The 6,206-nt window shown below is 47.5% G+C and overlaps 1 long non-coding RNA gene across 1 annotated transcript; it reads left to right on the top strand.

Moving 5' to 3' along the window:
* Positions 1-918: 918 nt before the first annotated feature.
* Positions 919-5,987, top strand: LOC149362446 (uncharacterized). Its single transcript, XR_016288502.1, has 3 exons — positions 919-1,560; positions 1,650-1,973; positions 5,902-5,987. It is a non-coding gene; the product is annotated as an uncharacterized LOC149362446 (long non-coding RNA).
* The last annotated feature ends 219 nt before the right edge of the window (positions 5,988-6,206 follow it).

The following is a 6,206-nucleotide window of genomic DNA, read 5'->3' as shown; positions in this document are numbered from 1 at the left end:
ATGAAGGGGAATCGGCAGTAAGGAATAATTTAACAGAATAATCGCCAAATAAACTGATAATGAACAAGTCATGTAATTCGAATGAACTGGGTGACCTCTGATGATGTGACCGCTCTGCACGCTCTTCTACTCAAAGGGAATGAGGAGCAGCCTAATTACACCAAGAGTTGGCAGAAATGTTTCTCAGCTCAGCCGGCTGGCAAAGTTTATCCTCTCCGAAGTAGCTGTGCATTTGGGAAGAATAAATAGATGATAAACTGTCGAGTTTTAACTCGACAGCGTTAAGTTCCCGCTTTGCGAAGAAGTCAGATGTCGTCGTCTTCGCCACCAGCGGCGTTGTGAGCGATTAAGCAGGTGGCCCACCTGCCGCCTAGGTCACGTGATGAGGTGAGGTCATCACAACGTGCCCACCGAATTGTGAGGAAACTGCCCAACGTTGCAGACGGCACTTGAATTAACTATTGGCCACGAGAGGTTGCTTGTGACTACCAATTTGGCTGTCACAAGTCCTACTGGAGGCTATATTTGAAACAGCCACCTGCCAGGGCCGTGGCGCATCGCTGCACTGCTATGCCAGGAATCATATGAAGACTCTCAGCGATCTGCGAACGCAAAGTAGAGAATGAGCAATTCCGCACGTACGAGCGTTAATCCATTAACGCTATCGTGCAATACCCTTACTACGGAGCTTAGGTCTCCCCTCCAGTTTATTATTCATATTTTTGTCCATTTACCCTTGCTTCGCTTCGCACTGTAAGCGATTAGCCGTTGGCGTCCTTAGTGCTGACTGAGCTTATGTATTATCGCAAAGCGAGTTTCGCGAAATTTTAACCAAAGAAACGGGATACGCGTTGGGGGTTAGCGCACCCGCGTAGCGTTGACCGCTCTGACTGGTATCAGGCGTATAGTGTTGCTGACCTATTTCTGCCGCCGTCGCTAGTCGGTCCATCGTCGCCTTGGCGCTATCGGCCCGTACACAAGTTTTTCTAGCCGTGTAGTCCTCAAATAACGTCGGCGGAGCCAACAACATTTCAATGCAAAGTCGAGGCACGAAGATGAGAGCACACGCTTTCCTGCTGCTTCTTTTTGCTGCAACGAGTGAGTACAAATAACTGCAAGCATTCAGTTTTGTACTGGGACTTGCTGCTGTTAGAAGTGATCGAAAGTCTGTGAAAATCATGTGTTTCTAAGGGTACTTCGAGAAAGAAAAAAAAAAATCCCCAAGGCTTGCGTGAGGAAGATTTCAAAACAAGCGTTTTCTTGAATGTAATTAAACTTTTGCCGTAAAAGCAAATACGAAATTCTTGAAAGTCGTTGCCTTTCGACGTGACAGTGCTTTGCACCCTCCGCAAACGCGGTTGCCGAATTCTTCTCGACATGCTTTATGGTTTGATGTTTTTCTGTGCTCTTCTCCACGGGCTTCAGGCGCAGGCAATGACGAAAGGGATTTCGTGTGCCCGACAACGAATAAACTCGTTGCTAGTACGCTAATCTGCGACGGCACCGTCCACTGCCCGAAAGCTTCAGAACCCCGGTACGAGGACGAAGGGTCGTTTTGCGGTGAGTCTGTCTGTGAGCAGCGCGCAGTTTGCATTCATTACTATCCACACGTCCGCGAAATGGGCCCTAATGTCATCCATCTTATTCAGTTCCAGCGCCATACTTGCAGAATGTGCCTGTCGTGGCCAGCGAAGTGACGGGCACCTCCGTCCTGCTCTCCTGGTCGCGGGCGCGAACGCGAATACCAGGCCATCCGCTCAAACTAGCCGGCTACTTCGTCACTGGCAAGTCGAAAGACCACTCGTTCCAAGACAGAGTGCATAGGTACCGGATCTCGCACAGAGTGGAGTGGCTGAAACCGTCGACGTTGTACACGTTCATTTTAAGACCGTACTACACCGATGACGGCGTGTCTAAGCTCCCGCGCCAAATTGGGAAAGCGACTGCACTGCAAATACGGACATTGTCTGCAGGTGAGTGCTTCGTGCCATTCACCAAGTAGATTTTATTTGGAGCGCTTATTTTGTCTGAGCCAAAGGGTAGAACGACTTGCGCTGAAACCAGTCTCACTTGAAAGAAGCGAGTACAGAAGCTTCTGTTGGAAGCGAACACAGTTATACAGTGTGTGAATAGTGTCAGCATCCACCTCGCATGCGGGACGTGCAGAGGTTGTTCCCCGGTGCCGCCGGGTACCTACCGGTGATACAATGGGTACAAGCTTTGCCTTGTCCTAGTGCTCGGCTTATCTGGAATTAAATGCTTGCGAAATCGCTGTCGGAATCCACCTTCTGTGGACAAAAAGCACCTGCTGCCATGGCGCTCTTTTACCACAGCTGCCTTGCAGCCATTAAAAATCATCATCATCGTAAAGAAATGGCGTTAATATTACTGGCGGTAACAATGTACTAATTTGCGAGCGTGATGAAACGTCGAAATGACTAAAAGAGGATGGGTTCTGCACTGAGAGAAAGCGTCTTACATAACTTCGTATTTTGATTCCACTGGATCCGCGAAGTCAGCGCGAAAAACATTCGAAATATGGTTGAGTCCCACAGATGGAACCATCTATCAGTGAATTGATGGCGTAGAGGTAGGTAGCGCACTTCGCGGGATTGAGGCGTAGGGTAAAAATTCTCGAGTCTCCATGATTATCTATCGGTGAAAAAAAAAAGAAGGAATGTTGGTGGAACTCGGAAACCTCCACACAAGAGGTGTTGCCAGATCTCTGCGAACCCCATCGAAGACTAATTTTCTTTTTTTTTTTTTTACGGTCGCTGCAATAACTCACTTCAAAGGCTCAGCGACTGAAGAGCTGAAAGCGCTCCCTCTGCAGAGCGAGGATGGTCGACGTTATTGCAGTGCTCGATTACCACCTTTTATACGCGTCCGTCAGTTTATCTTCGGCTATTTTATAAGCCACTTGGGCGGCAGTCAGTCGTGCGACGCTGCAAAGGGTGCTACTAATATTCAGATCGCAACAGCGCGCCGTTGAAACTAGACTGGTAGCGTTTAGAGAACAAAAGATACCAAGTGGAGCTGGATTAGCTCTACTAAAGCGTCCTTGCACTTTATTTGGGTCATGTTCAGGGAACTTAGCAGGCATGTGTAGCGGCCCGCGCGGCCGGCACTGCCGAAATGTGAAAGAAAACTAAGGGCCGCTGAAACCTTGGGTATGTGCCATCGTTTTTGAGGCAACAACAACAACCCGGGCCTCGGCCGGACGCTGCCGCAGCTGCGCTGCTGCTCTCCTCTCCGGCAGCCCTCTAATAAACATCGCCACGGTCGCCTACTCGGCGACCTCCACACCGTGGTGACCCGGACGTGATCCACGATGTGGAGGTCGCCCAGCGTTCTCTCTGGCGCATGCCAGCGACCCTGAGCAGTAGGAACAGTAAGTGGGCGTGGAAGATGGGTTAGGTTAATAGGGTTTACCGTCCTAAAGCGACTCAGGCTATCAGAGACGCCGTTGGGAAGTGCTCCGGAAATTTCGACCACTTGGGGTTCTTTAACGTGGACTGACATCGCACAGTACATGAGCCTCTATAATTTCGCCTCCATCGAAATTCAACCGCTGCGGCCGGGATCGAACCCGCGTCTTTCGGGTCAGCAGCCGAGCACCATAGGACATGGAAGAGACCGACTAGGAGGACAGGAAAATAAATTTATAGTCTGCGAGTTTTTTTGTAAGAAGTTGAGGTTTTCATCAAAGTGTGGTGAACAGACCCTACGATGGTCAAGTCTAGGGCTAACTTTGATTTAAAAGTAAATGTAGCAACTAAAAAGCTCATAAAGGAGTTGGCAGTAAGCAGAAAAGTGCGTAATTTGGTGACGTTGTTCAAGAAAAAATATTTTCCTTCAACTCAAGTAGACTTACCTTTTGTAGAGATGATGAATGAAGATGTTACGAACGTATTCATGGAACGTCCAAATGAGATAAAAGGAAGGGCACGCGGGATGGATACTTGCGCGCTTAAAGAAAACGCCAAACGTTGAAGGTATTCAACTAAACATAATAGTGAAAGCTAATACGTAAGTAGAAAACACCATAAGGAAGCATAACATACAGAAGCTTGAGCAATGACTAATGCTTAGAGAAATGAGAAAGCAGTAAATAAAAAATAAGGCACTTAAGAGATGCCAGATAATAAGTTGAGGTTATAGGAGAACCTCACCGCACCACTACTGTATCGCGGCAACTTAAGAGATGACAATGGTAATTCGCAATTTAGATGTGATACCAGCGTAGGAGAAGAACCATATATACTGCCGTATAGATATCATAGATTTGAGGACAGCCACGGCGGTGATTTACTAAGGTGAAGGTATTTACTAAGGTAATCGCTAATAGAATCAGGACAACCTTGGACTTTAGTCAACCAAATGATCAGGCAGGCTTTCGTAAAGGATACTCGACAATAGACCACATTCGCACTATCAATCAGGTGATAGAGAAATGCGCAGAATATAACCAACCCCTATATATAGCCTTCATTGATTACGAGAAAGCATTCGACTCAGTGGAAACCTCAGCTGTCATGCAGGCATTGCGGAATCAGGGTGTGGAAGAGTGCTATGTGAAAATATTGGAAGATATTTATAACGATTGCACAGCTACTATAGTTCTCCATAAAGTCAGCAATAAAATTCCAATACGGAAAGGTGTCAGGCAGGGAGACACGATCTCGCCAATGCTCTTCACTGCCTGCTTACCGGAGGTATTCCGGGGACTGGAATGGGAAGAGTTGGGGATAAGAGTTAATGGAGAATACCTGAGTAATTTGCGATTCGCTGATGACATTGCCTTGCTAAGCCACTCAGGACAAGAACTGCAAAGCATGATCAATCAGCTAGACAGGCAGAGTAGAACGGTGGGGCTAAGAATTAACATGCAGAAAACCAAAGTAATGTTCAATAGCCTTGCAAGGGAACAGCAGTTCGCAATTGGTAGCGAGGTGCTAGAAGTAGTAAGAGAATATGTCTACTTAGGGCAGGTAGTGACCGCAGGTCCGGATCATGAGAGGGAAATAACTAGAAGAATAAGAATGGGGTGGAGCGCGTATGGCAGGTTCTCTCAGGTCATGAATGGTAGCTTACCAATATCCATGAAGAGAAAAGTATATAACAGCTGTATCCTACCGGTACTCACCTATGGGGCAGAAACGTGGAGGCTAACAAAGAGGGTTCAGCTTAAGTTAAGAACAACGCAGCGAGCTATGGAAAGGAAAATGATAGGTGTAACGTTAAGAGATCAGAAGAGGGCGGAGTGGGTGAGGGAACAAACGCGGGTTAATGACATCCTAGTTGAAATCAAGAGGAAGAAGTGGGCTTGGGCAGGGCATGTAATGCAAAGGCAAGATAACCGCTGGTCCTTAAGGGTAACGGAGTGGATTCCAAGAGAAAGCAAACGTAGCAGGGGACGGCAGAAAGTTAGGTGGGCGGATGAGATTAAGAAGTTTGCGGGGATACAGTGGCGGCAACTAGCAAAGGACAGGGTTAATTGGAGAGACATGGGAGAGGCCTTTGCCCTGCAGTGGGTGTAGTCAGGCTGATGATGATGATGATGATGACGGTGGTGATGACACAAAAGACGCGAATTCGATCTCGGCCGCGGCGGTCGCATTTCGATGGAGGCGAAATGCTAGAGGCGCGTGTACTGGGCGATGCCAGTGCACGTTAAAGAGCTGCATGTCGTCTTAACTATCCGGAGCCCTTCACTGCGGCGTGCCTCATAGGCTGAGTTGCTATGGTACGTTAAACCCCATAAATTCACAAATCAACTGACTTGCCATTGCTTGCAAGGCAGCAAGTATATAAGTTTCATTGGTGAAAAGACTGATCTTTTAGTGTAGGTTGAAAATATGTGCGCAGTAATTTGATGAAATAAATTTGATTTCTGCGCAGATTATGTTGAGATGTTCGTCGAAGTCGTCAACTCCACGGCAGCAGTTGTCACATGGCGTGTGTTAGAACCGGGAAAACAGCTTACAGTAAGTAACGCGCCAAATGTACGCTAATATTTGTCATCGTCTCGAAGTGTATATTTGGAGCATTAATTCCTTGAGTTAAGGTTGCACGGCCCATTCAACCCGAGTCATGGCTCTTTGTGCAAGATGACACAATTTCTGCTCCTCGTTCTCTTCCATGGGCACTCATAGGGCCTTTTCAGTCGCCGTGCTTTCGTAACTATGAATATTTTCGCGCTGCCC

The sequence above is a fragment of the Amblyomma mixtum genome, chromosome 2, assembly GCF_055824585.1.
Source record: "Amblyomma mixtum isolate Tamu chromosome 2, ASM5582458v1, whole genome shotgun sequence".
Taxonomy (NCBI): domain Eukaryota; kingdom Metazoa; phylum Arthropoda; class Arachnida; order Ixodida; family Ixodidae; genus Amblyomma; species Amblyomma mixtum.
This window is presented reverse-complemented; position numbering and strand designations above follow the sequence as displayed.